Source organism: Pogona vitticeps, chromosome 2 (genome assembly GCF_051106095.1).
Source record: "Pogona vitticeps strain Pit_001003342236 chromosome 2, PviZW2.1, whole genome shotgun sequence".
Taxonomy (NCBI): Eukaryota; Metazoa; Chordata; class Lepidosauria; order Squamata; family Agamidae; genus Pogona; species Pogona vitticeps.
Window position 1 is genome coordinate 123190823 of NC_135784.1, and position 16029 is coordinate 123206851.

Consider the following 16029-nt stretch of genomic DNA (forward strand, 5'->3'; position numbering starts at 1 on the left):
TAGTTGTTTTGATGTTGAGCTTCAGACCATTTTTGCGCTCCTCCTCATTCACCCTCATTAAGAGGTTCTTTAAGTCCTCCTCACTTTCTGCCATGCTTTTGTGTAGTCAATGAAGCAGAAGTAGATGTTTTGCTGGAACTCTCTGGCTTTCTCCATAATCCAGTGCATGTTAGCAATTTGGTCTCTAGTTCCTCTGCCACTTCAAAATCCAGTTTATACTTCTGGGAGTTCTTGGTCCACATACTGCTGAAGCCTATATTGTAGGATTTTGAGCATAACCTCGCTAGCATGTGAAATGAGTGAAATTGTGCAGTAGTTGGAGCATTCTTTGGCACTTTCCTTCTTTGGGATTGGGATGTAGACTGATCTTTCCAATCCTCTGGCCACTGCTGAGGTTTCCATTGATGATGATAAAAAAGCACACTGGTCCTTTGATATTGGGCTGTGGCACCAGGGTGGGTGACATGATCTTTAGCCTGGTTTGTTCCTTTTTGCACACCACACATAGAATGATTAAAGTGGTAGGGAAAGCCCCCCCCCCCCAATTCTGCGTTGGCTGTCTCTAGCAAGCATGTCATTGCTAGCACCACTCTGGCAGCCACTGATGATTAAAACCTCTGCGAGCTAGCAAAAATTTAATGCAACTTTCTAGGCACATTGGACACCTTACTACTCCCTATACCACACCATGGCTGGAGTGCAAAGTGTTCCAGCAAAAATAGTGCACATCTTTATCAAATTTGGTGCATCCTGCTAGTTCGGTACACAGCCTGTGTAGATTCAAGAATATTTTAATTCAAATAATGTATGATTTCGTTCCTTTCTAATCAAGGGGTAATGTTGGCGTATATAAATTTTTGGGGGGGTAAAAGGTAAAAAAGTCCCCTGACCCCTGGTCTAAAGAATGTATTTGTAATAAACAAATTGTTGACTTCACAGAATTGTATGTGTTACTCCTTTGCTTCATTTCTGACTGCTTGGCCAAATTCTCCAATGATATTTGATTCTGTGTTTTTCTCTGTGTTTCCATTCTAGTCACCTATGATTATCAGCACATATTGCTTTGGTGCATTCTTAATTTCCCCCTGGACAACTGTATAAAAACTTTTAGTTTCTTCTTTATCAATATCTCTAACTGGAACATAGATTTCAGTGATGGTTACACAGATATTATTCAATCACACTTTCCACTGAAATCCCCAAGTGCTCATGAAACATTTAGTGTCATACTCTTCCTTCTGCGTTTTTAATTATCTGATTGAAAATATCCTATTCCACTCCACTTTGGTTCATTCATATCAAATTATCACAATGTTTAATTGTTCCATTTCTTGTTTTACTATTTTGTGTTTACTACTAACATTTCATGTTCTAATTCTATATGCCATGCAGCTCTGGACATTCCTCTATGCATAGCAACAATTACATGTTCTAATCATGTTGATTAATCGTGTTGATTAGGACACTTACCATTTTCTCCTCCCAGGTGGCTGATTGAGGACTTTCCTACCTGGGAGTCTTATATTCCAACACAATCTCTTGTTTTGAAATGACTCATCATTGTGTTTTTTTATATATAAAATAATCAGAAGTGGTCTGCCACTGCTTTCTTCTGCACTGCACTAATAAAAGTCAGCTTCAGTGTTACTCCCATTGTCTATGAAAGATCCTATGTCACTGTAACTTTTCAGTGCTCTCACTGCCCTATAGCGAGCCTTTAAGAATTTCTCCACTCCCATTACAACTGGAATTGTCAATTATTTTCTGATGATACAACTGTTAATTGCTGAAGATGAGTGAACCTTGATCTGATATATCAGCTCTACTCACTCTACCTCATAGGTAGACCCTGGTAGGAGGTTGATAAGAGGTCTTTGTTTGATGAAATGGATGGAAAATTCAGCTGGCAGACTTCCATCATGAATTTTTGGAATTCTCATTTATAATTTTTCTCCAATATCAGTGCATGGCCTGAAGAAGTGGTCTTGACACATGAAAGCTCACTGGTTTGGGGTGTGCGCGCGTGTGCGTGTGCGTGTGCGTGTGCGTGTGTGTGTGTGTGTGTGTGTGTGTGTGTGTGTGTGTGTGTGATGTCTATTGTGGGTGTTATACTAGTGGATTATCTGTGTTGGCATGGGCTGGGCATTGGATTAAGTTTGAGATTCCTTCAAATTCTACAACCCTTAAGTAGCCAAAATGGGACCATCTACATTCCACAGGGCAAGCGGGGGCAGGGGAGTTTCCAAGGTGTTCAAAAGTGCAAAGTCTTTATTAATAAGGAACTGAAGGAAAGGGGTATTCTACCCCCAATGAACACAGCCCAGTGAAGAGAGTTGCTACAGCTCTCAAAGATACTGAGAGAGTTCGTAAGAATTGCCCAGAATGCAAAACCTTTGAGCGGCTGGCAGAGAGCAGCATGGTGAAGCCTGCTTACCCTCTGCTGGTGGGAAGGAAGATACCAGGCAGAAGCAGAGTTGGGCTCTACAGTGTTATATCAAAGGGAGCAAGTTCATGTGCCTGGCATTTATCCTGTTTACTTAGAGTAAAGGAAAAGGCTGTGTCCTCCCTCCCTTGAAGGCATGCATTAGTTGTTACGTTCAGGAGTAGAGCACCAAAAATATGTTCCACAATGAACAGAACCATTAATTCTCTTCCCCTTGTTATTTGCAAATGAATGTGCATTGGAACTTCTTTATCAAAGCCAAACACTGCACTGAGAATGGGCAAAAAGAGAATGGGAAAACAGCCAGAGGGGCCAGTAACGTGGGTAAATGTGGCTTACTTAAATCTAACCAACGGAGCTGTCCACCCTCGGCCAGAGTAAATACCTGCAACCATAGGTGAGCTACAGCCTTCTCAGGAATACAAAGAAATGATCACTGGGAAAAGTTCAGCCTCCCTGAAAGCAAAATGGCTCCATTTCCTCCCATGTGGAATGCATACATATCAAAGAAAAGGGTAAGGGTGGTTTCTCATGAAGCTGCCACAGACTGGAGGGTGCTTATCATGACATAAGATTCCCCATATAGCAGTTGCTCCACACAGTGGGACTGGTTCATCCATACACAGGCTTGCCATACAGCTTGGCTCCCACCAGGTGCTTTATTTCCCTGCTGCTGCAAACCAATGTGTGTTCATCCACAGAACAAATTGTACCGCCACATGGGTTGGCTCAAATCAGCTGATTCCACAGAAAGCAAGCTTGGCATGGAATTCCTCACAGGAGAGCATGGCAGAATCTAATCTGGAATCTTTTAGAATGTAGAGCCCATGCACACGAGCAAACAATATGGCTTGATGAATATTTTCCCGGTTTTATTCGTTGATGCATCTATATTCGTCTATACAGTGGTGCCTCGACGTACAAACTTAATTGGTTCTGTAACTCTGGTCATAACTTGGAATGGCTGTAAGTCGAAGCGCCATTTCCCATTGAAATGCATTGAAATGCAATTAATGCATTCCAGCCAAAGGGGGAAAAAATCAACAACAACAGCATCCAGAGCGAGCGCATGTTTTCTCATCTCGGAGACATACTCAGACCACGCCGCTCACATTTGGATCCCGTTACTGTGTAGAGACTCCCGTTCATCAAGATGAACCTTCCCTTGTTGAGCTTCCCCTCACTGAACCCAAAGAGATAGGGTTCCAAGTGACAGTCTCTCCCTTAACACACTGCCTGCCTGCGCCCACTTCTCTGCCCACCCACCTGCCTGCCCACCCACCAGTCCTCCTGAAAAAAAAAAGACCTGCCTACTTGCCTGCCAGCCTGTAAACCTGCCACTCAGTCAGAAGTCCAGCTGCCAATTCCAGTCGCCACATCAGGCCACATTCTGAAGAAGTCCTGCCTGCTGCTGAGTCCAGTCAAGTTCTCTAGTCCATCAGCCCCCTCCAGCCTCCTCAGGCTATCTTTCAAAGTCCTACCTGCTGATTCCAGCCTCCTCGGGCCAAGTTCTGCCTCAGTGGCAGGGTTGTATCCTGAATGCCAACGTGGCAGGTCCTGGAAGCCTTCATCGGCAGGGGCCTACTCAACAGGCTGCAAGTCCTGCCTGCTCCTTGGGCTTGATTCTCAAATGCTGCTGAATCCAGCATCCTACCCTCCTTGGGTGGCCCAATGCCAATGTGACAAGGGTGACCCTTCCCTCTCTGGGCATCCCTCATGCCAAAGCAGGGTGACCCTTCCATACCATCCCTGGGTGACCTTCATGCCACAGTCTACTGTGCTGCCATGTCTGTGCATAAGTGCCCTATGGGGGCCAGAGTCTACTTTGCTGCCTTGTGCCTCACTGCCCAATGGGGCCAAACTCTACCTCAATGACAAATACCTCATTGCCTCCTGCGGGCAAACTCTACATCACTGCCAAATATGATGTTGTTGAAGACGAACTCTACCTCAGTGCCTCATGCCTCTGTGTGCCTGACAGAGACAAATCAAACTCCTTCAATGCCATCTGCTTCTGTGCCACGTAGTGAACTATCCCGGGGAACCCAATTTGTGGGTGAATAACTCAGATGTCTGATATCCAATCTTCCCCAAATTTGGCACGCATGTTGGGGAAAGACATAGGAAGCCTTGGTGCAATTTAGGACTCTCTAAGTACCTGGGGGAACTTCCCTGGGGGTGTCCTCCTTGTGACTATATAACTTAGGGATCCATTACCCAGTGTTCACACCAAACTTGCTGTGTTTGTAGAAAACCATCGTAGGAAACTTCCCTGCAAATTTGGTGTCCCTAGGTGCTTGGAAGCCAGTTGTATAGCATTTTAAAGTGAAGACCAATTGACAAATCGATTCATCATTTTGCTGATGATTATTTGTAAATTCGTATTTGTTGATTCGTTCACCTTTCCATTTTTTAATTCATCCCCATCTCTAGTTCAGACTGTAGTCTCTGTGTGTTCGAACTGGAATTTGGGCGATCCAGGTTCATGTCCTCACTCACCTTGTAATAGTAGTCCCTATAAAATGGGAGGGAGATGCAGGAGATGAAGGAGTGACCTTCAGGTCACTGGATGAAAGGTAGTGTATAAGCATAACAAATAAGCATAAAATATTAACAAAATGAGGTATCTCATCTTGTGTATTTGACAAGCTATCAGAATGTTACCAAGCATTAGATGCACATGGGCGGTACATTCACTGAATTTCAATGGCTGCAATTTGACCCACACCTAATCTGTGTGTAACTTAGAGTTGTGCAGTCAATCAGCCCTCTCAGTGGAGGGGGGGTAATAAGTGGGTCTGAAGCACTTGAAGAAACAGCGAGTGCAAAGCACATTACACTGCAATCCCATGTAAGTCTTCTCAGTACTGTACACTTATCTGAGTTTAGAAGGACTTACTCTCAAACTAGGATTGTGGTACTTAAAACTGTCTTTTTGCCTGATGGTTTTACACACACCCATGTACTCATCAAAAATAGTGTTCAAAGCTAACAATAATAGAAAGGCAGGAAAAAAATCTAATATAATTAAAACAAACATATCCACTAAAATTCATAAAAGCACATTATATTAGAAGAAATAAGGAATAAATGATATATCTTACTCAAAACCAAATTCAGCAAGAACCCACTACTCAGGGTAAGTCCTGCAGAGGTCTGATGTGCCCACAGTGACACATGGTTTAGTTATAGCCCAGCTGAATTATTGTAATGCGTTCTACATGGGCTTGCCTTTAGAAAGTGCTTGGAACATTCAAAGCGTCCAAAAGTGAGTGTTAATCAGGGCTAGTTACAGGGATCAAATAACTTCCTTATTACAGCATCTCCACTGACTGCTGATCCGATCCTTGTTCTAAGCGATAAATCCCTAAATGGCTTGGATCTGCGATATCTCAAGAACCATGGTTCCATATGAGAGACTGCCTGGGTGTTAAGATCATCAGGGGAAGCCTTTCTCTCGGTCCCACCACTCTCACAGGTGCATTTGGCGGGGACACGGGAGAGGGCCTTCTCTGTTGCTGCTCCCAGGCTCTGGAACTCCCTCCCAAGGGGAAGCCAGGCTGGTCCCATCTCTATCCATCTGCGAGTGGGCAAGGCCCCTTCTTTTCAAACAGGTTTTTCCTTGGTGACTGACTGTGTAGGAGACAATAAATAAAATGTTTTATATGTTGATGCTTTTACATAACTTTAAAATATATTATTATCAATTTGTCTTTAAAATCTGAATAATTAGTGCTTTTAGCTTTTAATATTGTGTTTTTAATTACGTAAACTGCCTCAAGTCCATTTTTAGGGAAAAGGTGGAATAAAAATATTTTAAATAAGTATGCCACACTGAGTACCTCAATTCACATTTACCAGGGAGTACATAGCATTGATTTCCCATGTTTGGCAAGGTATGTATAAAATTGTGCTGTTAATTAAGCCTTCCTCTTCAACACCATTGTAGGTTATTCTGAGTCCACTTTAGAATTGTTCCAGGTTTCCCATTTCAAAAAGAAGTATCTCTTTATAGCCTTGTTGCCAGAACTGGTCCTGATCTAAGATAGAATGAGGCTGTTGCCTCCGGTGGCAGATACTGGTAGTGATGACCACAGCAAGAACGACTGCAAGATATTGGAAAGCAGAGCTTTTTGTGTGCCACATGGCACATCCTGTGGCCCAGGGCTGCCCTCAGAAGTAGTGAAGAATGCTGATAAAGAAAAGCACAGGAGACTGTGCACCTCTGGAGGGCGACTGAGATTATCTGCTAACAGCTGCCCCATGACCATTCCTGGAATGCAGCTCAACTGCCATGTCTTGTCAGCTTCTGCACATAGAGCATCTCTTTGCCTCTAATGGAAAATGTCAGGGGCTGGCCTTGCTTCTTGTTTTGGTTTCTGCTCTGCCCTCGTCTCGATGCCGACAGCTAAACTGGAGCAGCCACAAGGTGGGGTCTGCACACTGTGATGTAGCTGAGCTCTGTGTGTATATGTCCAGGAGGGAAGCAAATAACATTCCAGATCAAAAGGTCTGGTCTAGTCTGGCCTGGCCCTCACAGTAATGTGCAAAAAACCCTTTATTGTGACTGGCCCCACACTTTCCTTTCCCCAAAGCTGGAAGTCAAGAAAGCTGGCTCAGATCCCCTGTTTCAGGAGAAGGCTGTATATTGTAGGCTGCTAATTGAGAACAAGTTGTTAAATCTCAGAGAAACTGCTCTGTGGAATTTCTGAGAGAAGGCAGTGCCAGGGGGCCAAATTCTGTCCATGCTAATAGTGTTGACCTGAGTGTTGCGCTGTTATTAATAGGCAGTGTGTTTATCAGGGTTGCATTTGCAGGTAGAGATCGGGTGACCAGGCTGTGCTGACTTGCTGCCTGATGCCAAGGAGCTGGTAATTAGATCCCTGGGCCAAGCTCCCAACATGCCCCATTTTTATCCTGTTCGTAGGAAACCCCTAAACACAAACACAGTGTGTGCTGTTCATAATGGTCCTTGGAACTCAGTCCTTCAGAAACAAAATAGAACTGGGCAAGGGACTGGCCTTATCGTAACCTCTGCAATGCTGCTCTCGCTAGAACAGCAATCCTGTTCTCACTTAGTCTCAAGCAGGCGATGTTCAACAAAGTGAGAACGATGTCTGAGTAGACTCATGGAGGATTCCGCTGTATGTTGTGGAAGGGAACATGCGGCCCTCCAGACGTTGCTGGACTGCAGCTCCCAGGAGCTTTAGCCAACTTAGCCAATGGTGAGGGATGATGGGAGATGCAGTCCAGCAACATCTGGAAGGCCATACATTCCTTCCACTGATGTAGACTCTTCCGTGCAAACAGTCCTGATGAATTTATCTCTGTTAGAACAGAGTTTGTCTTATACATACCAGTTAAAACTAATTGGAAGTAACCAAAGGTGACCTATAATCTAGAGGGCTGACTCTCCCTGAAATTTTAGCATGAGGTGCCCCCTTTCTCAGACCATGAGCTGTCACTGGAAACAACCAGCTGATGTTGTTACATGATATTTTTTGAGGAGAAACACATTTATTTAAAAATATTTTAAATAAATAAATCAAATAAACAATGCCACCAAGTTGCTTTGGGCTTGTGGAAATTCTAACAGGGGTTTTGAAGTGTGTGAGATGTTCAGGGAGCACGTTAACCCCCCACACACACACACACACATGAGTTTCATGGCCAAGCATGGATTCCAACCTAGGTCTCCTGAGCTATAGATTGACGCTCTGTCCACTACATCAGTGGTCCCCAACCTTGGGCCTCCAGATGTTCTTGGACTACAACTCCCAGAAGCCTTCGCCACCATCTCTGCTGGCCAGGATTTCTGGGAGTTGAAGTCCAAGAATATCTGGAAGCCCAAGGTTGGGGACCACTGCACTACATCATACTGGTTCTCAAGGGTTTTTAAGGGATGTGAGATGTTCGGGGCCTCATTTATCAATGCCAACCACCAGTGAGTTTCCACAACCAAGTCAGGATTGGAACCCAGGTCTCTTGTGTCCTAGTCCAACATTCTATCCATCACACTAACAGTTCTCATAATAACCAGTTACCTACAATTAATTCCTTTTAATATAAACGAACACATAGCAAAGTTACCTTACAAATGTAAATTAATGAGATATAATTTCATGCTTTTTGTGGTGTAATGATAACTTTAATCAGTTTTATAATTACTAAGGGGCTGCAACCTAACTAAATGATAAGGGCAGACTATCAGACAGTTCAAGTAATAAAGTCTTGTGGTCTGATGAGTTGACAGTGAGATAAATGGGAGGAAAGTGTGTTATGTACCACAGGTTAGTGGCATGTAGCATTCAGATTCTGTTAGGTTTTCAGAAATAACTTAAACTATGTTAGTTACTTTTCAGAAATGGCAAAATTAAGAGTTACCTTTAAGAAAGCAACTCTTATGGTAACAAGCAACTCCAGAGGGTCAAGGCACTATAACTGTAGCTGATTACTTTTGAAAAGTAACTTTCCAAGCTATGTTGACCTATTGTTCCAAAGGTCCATCTACTGTACTTCGTAGTCACGAGAAATTTTAATAGGTGGAATGAGAAGTCAAATGATACAGTAGAGATGGTAGGCTAGAGAAGAGCTGAAGCCTCTCTGCCAAGATATTGTGGTCCTGGAGCCCATAAGCCCTGCCTGGCCTCTTCCTCTATTCTCTCCCGTCCATCTTGCCACCACTTCCTAAGCTCCTTCAGTTCCCTCGGTTGTCCCAGACTGAAGCAGCCCCTCCTTCTCCCTGGTCTTTGAATATGGAGAGCTTCTTTCTTTCTTCCATCTCTTGCAGACTGTGTGAGCCTCTGCCGTCTCTCCTCCTGGGCTCCCAAACAGCCCTGCTGGCGGCCTGGCCACCAACATGCTTGCCTGCTGACATGCAGCCCTTTCCGTTCCCCAGGAGCTGGTGATGTTTACCTACAGCCACTCCACAGAGGAGGAGGAGGAGGTGCCAGCGGCCAGGAGAGGTGGTGGAGAGGGAGTTGCGCACACACAGGCCGCTTTGTCCGGGGCGGGAGCTTTGGCTGCAGAGGAAGCTGCCTGAGGGTTCTGCAAGCATCCCAGGAATCCCACAGCACACACACATACACATACACAGAGAGAGAGAGAGAGAGAGAGAGAGAGCACTGATGGATGTAAGGGGTGTGCGTACTGGGGATGGAGAAGGAGAGAAAGGGAAAAGGGGCAAAATGGGTGGGTGGGTGGAAGCAGGGAGAATCCGGGTTGCTTCCTATTTGTAGCAGCTTCCAAAGGGACAGCAGTGTCAGTCTGTTGTGTCCTGTGGCATCTTAAAGATTAACATGTTTATTATGGCAGTAGCCTTCAAGGTTTACAGTCCATTCTACCAGATGAAGGATATTTGTGTAGCTCTTTGCTTTTTTTTCCAGCAGGGAAGGGTCAATCTCTTTCTCTTCTTCAGGCGAGACTCAGTATTAAAACAGAGGACTGAATGTCGCTAAGTTTAGTGCTCTCCAAAGACTGGGTCAGTCCCCAGCAGTGGTGTTCTTCTTTAAAGGATTTGTTGATCAATGTTCATTGCTGGTAGACCTGCTTGTCCTTGGATACACTACCATCAGGACTCTGACCTTATCTGCTCCCTCTGGCCGGCAGATTTCAACCAGAGCCCTGCCTTAGTCACTTCAGATTCCCAGACTCCCCCAGAAATATTCTGGGAATTGCTCACTCTGCAGTCAGGGCACCCGACATTCACTTGTTCTCCAAACCCCAGTGCACCATAGCAACATTCAACACTTTTGTTTCAAGTAGGAAACTTAAAAGAATATATATTTGGTGAGATGTGGGATGCTGAAGGATAGAATATGATCTTTAAAAGGTAAAAAGGAACTGTGTGTAGCTAAAATGTAAAATACGGTTTATGCTGTAACATTTGGGCCATGTCTAGGACACTCTCATCCGGGCAATAGAATATTTCACAGCATCTAATGCTTATGTGCATTAGATGCCGTGAAATAGTCTACTGCCCAAATGAGGGATTTTGCTGTCTAGGATAAGCATGAAGGTGCTGGTCTCAAATTACTTTTATAACCCTTTTATATGGTAATACCAATGTTTTGTCTTGTTCGTTAGATTCCCACACTTAAGCTTGAGAAATGTGTTAATGAGAATGCCCTTTAGACAGATAGATAGATATCATTTTCTTCATGACTTCTTGAACAAACCTCCCTATCTCCCTCCCTTCCTTAGGTATGCTCCAGAAGTTCAGTGGTTCTTAACCTTTGTTACTCAGATGCTTTTGAACTGCAACTCCCAGAAACCCCAGTCAGCACAGTTGGTGGTGAAGGCTTCTGGCAGTTGCAGTCCAAAACTCCTGAGTAACCCAAGGTTAAGAACCAATGGAATCACACAAGTCTCAAGCCATTGGCTTCTACACCGTGTGGAATCTACATTACAGATAACTTTCCCAGAAGTGCAGACAATAACACTGGGGGAAAAAACTTGTGCTAAATTAGAACTGGGTATATAGACATTATTAGGTGCTGCTGTGTTTCTATAAATTAGATTTCATCACCTACTTGAAGATGAATATATACTAAAATATCATGCACAACAATTATAGTTGTAATTTTATGATTTTATATATTTTTATACTGTTCTGTTTTATTTTGTAAGCCGCCCCGAGTAGACATGGTCTAGAGGGGTGGGGTAAAAATTAAATAAATAAATAAATAAATAAATAAATAAATAAATAAATAAATAAATAAATAAATAAATAAATAAATAAATAAATAAAATAAAATAAAATAAAATAAAATAAAATAAAATAAAATAAAATAAAATAACAGTAACCGTGTTTCCCTGAAAATAAGATAGGGTCTTATATTAATTTTTGCTCCAAAAATGCAGTAGGGCTAATTTTCAGGGGATGTTTTATTTTTTTTTTCATGCACAACAATCTACATTTATTCAAATACAGTCGTGTCATCTTCTTCTGGTTGCTGCATGATGGTGGAGGTGGGGTTTCACTTAACTAGGGCTTATTTTGGGGGTAGGGCTTATATTACGAGCATCTGAAAAATCATACTAGGGTTATTTTCAGGTTAGGTCTTATTTTTGGGGAAACAGGGTAGTAAACCGAGTGTAGCACCAAGGTGAAATTTAGTTGGCATTAGCCCTTCTGCTCTGCATTTTGACAACAGGATATCCACCTTAAGACTGTGACGATGTTTTTATAAGCCAGGATTTTATTTTTATTTTTAAAAAGCTTATGTCTTGTACCTAAATGGCATTAAAGTATAAGCACCTTGGGAGGGCATTCCACCGCTGGGATGCCACTACAGAAAAGCCCCCTCCACTTTTGTAGCCACTGATGATGAAGGTCATATCTGGAGAAGACATCAGCCAGTGACCTTGCTGCAAACATGTTGAAATGGGAAGATATGTCATATAACAATTACGTGCCATCAAGTCCGTTCTGACTTATGACAACCGTTTCCATGGTTTTCTGGGTACAGAGTCCTCACAATTGGTTTGCCATTCCATTCTTCTGGGGATGGTCTGGGACTGTGTAGCTTGCTCAAGGCTATATGGGCCCTTCTCCCAGAAGACATACTGGGGAATTGAATTCCTGATCCCAGGCTCCTCATCCTGATGCTCTAACTCTCTGAGTTCTCCAGATACTTCTTCAGATAATAAGGTCTCAAGCCAATTAGGATCTTAATGGTAAATACCAGCACTTTGCACTGGGTCTGAAAATATAAAGGCAGCTATAAAAATTATTTCAGACTGGAGACACAGTATAATCAAAACTCTGACTACTCCACTCTGCGGTAGCTGACATTTCTGAGATGTTGTCAGATACAATCCTTTGCATACAGTCCATTGCAGTAATCCATTTAAGATGTTACAAGAGCACAGACACTTATGCCTAGCGTATGAGTACACAGAAATCACATTCTGATTCACGGCCAGTAAATACCCATCTTTTTTTAAGGGATCATCATGCATTTCTTGGTCAGCTTCCTCTCCTCAGTGGTGGAGCAGATGTTTTCTTTGACCTTGGGAGAAGCTGTGATAAAGATGATATGAAAATCAATAGGCTAATACAGTACAGTACAGTTATTCTTCTCATCTGTGACAGATACTTTTTAAAATATAGGCATTACTATCTCAAAATTTATTTTAGTTAGCATTAGCCCATTATTGTTTTGATGCACATCCTGGACAATGTTTGCTGACAGGAAGAGGAGCACCCCTTGTGTCTCGAAGGCTTTTCTCAGCACTCAAGTCATAATATTTTATATGTCACAAAAGGTTATTTACCCTCCACATTTCCTACTAGTCCCCCCTTTCCCTAATTTAGTGCTGTGCAGATTATAATTCCTACAAGCCTTATTACATGACCAATGGCTGGGCATGAGGGGAATGACAGTCCAGATTAGCTGAAGGCATCCGTTTGGGAAAGGCTGCCTTTGTGCAGCCAGATCAACGCCAAGTGCTCCATGGAATGTGCTGTGTGTAGCTCCCATGTGCCATAAACAATGCACCTCAAAATTCTCCTTCACGTTCCAAATACCTTCCACGTTGTATCTTACATAATATTTTATAAATGCCATCACTGAATTATTAAGCTCCCCTGCCTCCCAGTATTGGAGCAGCCAAATGAAAAGAGTAGTAGAATGAGAGCGAAAGTACTATGATTCCTACCCCATACCTGAACAATTCCCTATTTTGTGCAAAAGTCTTAAAAATTCTAAATCTGATGGCAAGCCAGGAACACACATTCACTAGTTGGGAAGAGAAAGACTGAAACCACTGGAGAAATACTTCTTATGAAATGTTCCCTGCACAAAAAGCAATCTATAATGAACTCTGGAGAATATTAGAAACACCCCGATGACTAGGTATCTCCACTGGGTTCCTTCCAACCTCAGCAAAGATTCCTGGAGCTGAAAGAGCAGGTTATATCTAATCTCCTCTTTGATCCAGCAGCTTTGGAACATGTGGTCCCAAAGGAGACCAGCAAGAATTTTATCATGGATCAAGTATGAGCTTCAGAGCTTCAGCAGGAGGTTTTGACCATTTCACTCACCTTTCACCTTCTGCTAGTTCCCGTTTGCATCATATAGATTCTAAACAATGCTGGAATGAACAGTGTCCCACAACACTCAACGGCATGAACTCCAAGGGCCTATGAGCAGTTTCCTTCCTGAACAGGATCCTGTTGAGAGGACTGGGACAGTTTGAGAGAAGTGGTAGCTATGATGAGTTCTCCAACCCAAGCAGTACTGGGTTATTTATTGTCCCTTCCTGTCCCCTTATCTCAAGTTGGCTGCAAAACAATAGCATTGACAACTAAGAGAATATAATGCTTCCCAGTGTGAATCAGCTGCTCCATTCTCCTCCTGATGAAGAGGTTGTGACTCTGGCTTTCTGGGGCTGAGCTGGAGCTGGCTGGATAGCTGTGGGGCTTTGGAGGACCCAACGTGACTCTGTGCACACGTATGCAGGGAAAGCTTCCCGGTACCATTTTTGTTGCATCTTTTATCTAGCAAATTGTCACCACTGAAACCTCTTTTCTGCCGGAGCCATTTTTATAAATCCATCAGTCATGAGAAGGGCAAGGGCTGAAGCTAACGAAGGCAGGTGCAAAACTCAGAAGGGCCCACCCAGCTGGGGCCCCTCCCACGGCTCTCGGCTCGGGTCCTCAAGGCAGCCAGTTTTGTCATTCTAATTCTAGCCTGCCCTTTACAAAGATATTAATGGACACCAGTTCCTATGTGTAGGGAAAAGACAGATCAACAGATATGGATGGAAAAAACAACAACCCTGTATTTTGAGGTAGCCAGAGCTAGGAATAATAATCAGGGCAATGTGAGTTGTTAGCAACGGAGCAGTTTATTGTATGTGACCAATGAATCTAAGCGACTGCAGTTTCTCTTACTTCCTTCTGGGAAATTGCTTCAGTGAACTTGTTATATCACAAGCTCACTATTAGGGCCAGCCCTACCATTAGGCAGAGTCAGGCAACTGCCTCAGGAGACAGAGAGGCTGGGGACCAGCAGTGGCAACCCCTGTTCCCTTGCCATGCCAGACCCCATGGAGCCACTTCCTTCTCTTAAAAGATGCAGCTGTTTGTGCCACACAACCTGTCCTCCACCTATGAAAATAGCTTGTCATGCTCAGGTTGGGTGGAGGGTGCTGCTGCACTGCCAGTAATAAACTAAGATTGATGTGCCAGTCCAATCTGGCTTTATACATGGTATGAACATGTGGAATTTTTTTTAAAAAAAATCATTTTTAAAAGTTTTACAAATTTGTTTAAAATGTTTATTCCCTGCCTTTCTCCTCAAAGGGATCCCAAGCGACTTACAATATTAAACTACCTTAAAGGCTAAACCAATTAAAATATTTCAAGAGAACTAAATGGATAACACTAGTGAATAAAAATATGTTGAAACCACCCCATTGATTCTCAAGCAGCTGTAACAAGAGAGTAAAAAAGGAAGGATTGAACCATCAATGGGGAAATATGGGGAGCCCTCATCCTGTTAACCCAATGAACTGAGGACTTGCGTAGGCTTTGAATCTGACCACATTAATGACTATTGAGCATTCCTGATTTATGATGTGTGGGAATCAGTCCTAGCCATCAGTTGTGCCAATGTAGAGAAGGTCAAATGAAGACGCGGAGCTTCAAGGAAATGCAACAGATTGCTTGAAAGGGGAATTTTGGGTGAACTGCTTCATCAGCGTCATTCTGGTTATTTGAAAAGAAACTTATATGGTGGCCTTTCATTCACAACTGTGATCTTTCTATCTTTCGAGAAGGTCATCATTTGTTAGGCAGAATACACACGACGGTGAATGGCCAGATTAAATTACACCAACGCAAACCTGTTGGACTGAATTGTATCGAGTCCTCTCTCTAAGGAGCTCAGCCCATGGGGGTTCCGGCTCCTTCGCCCGAGTCTTACAGCAGCCCTGAGATGGGTACTTGCCCGCAGCCTTCCCACCGCCTTCCTTCTGGCGTGAGCTTTGCACAGCACGCTGTTACACCTGTTTTACGGGCAGGGCGAAGTCCTCTTGATTTCAAAGATGCTTCCTTCTTAGTCCATGTGCCTAGGACCGCCAGGGTAGGCGCTTTTCTGGAGCCTAAGAGCAGCGCTGCACTCGTCGTACCTTGTTCCCCTCCGGCTCCGTGGGCCTTTGATCTGGCTCCCGCTGGCAAGCAAAAGGCTGGGCTCTTTTCGTCCTCCTGCTTACAGTATTTTCCTTCTCCTTCCCGGGATTCCCCCCGCCCCCGCCGCCTCGCTCTAATTTGTTTTCTGCATGTCAGGCATGATTGCGGCCGGAGCTGCTCCTCACCCTGGTATGCCTGTGCGCTGGTGTACCCTATGGGAGCGGGAGCCTTATTCAGCAGTCTGCATGAAAGCACTCCTCTGCGAGCGGAACACCCTGGCGCGCGCGAAGCTCCGCGCGCATCGCCTCGGAATGCACTGGTCTTCTAATTTTATGAATGATTCTATTCATTCGGCCCCTCCCACCTCGCCAAAGCCCCTCCCCTGGAATGTTTGGAAGAGCGCCACCGTTGCTATTGGCTGACAAGGAGGTTCCTATTGGCTCCTAGC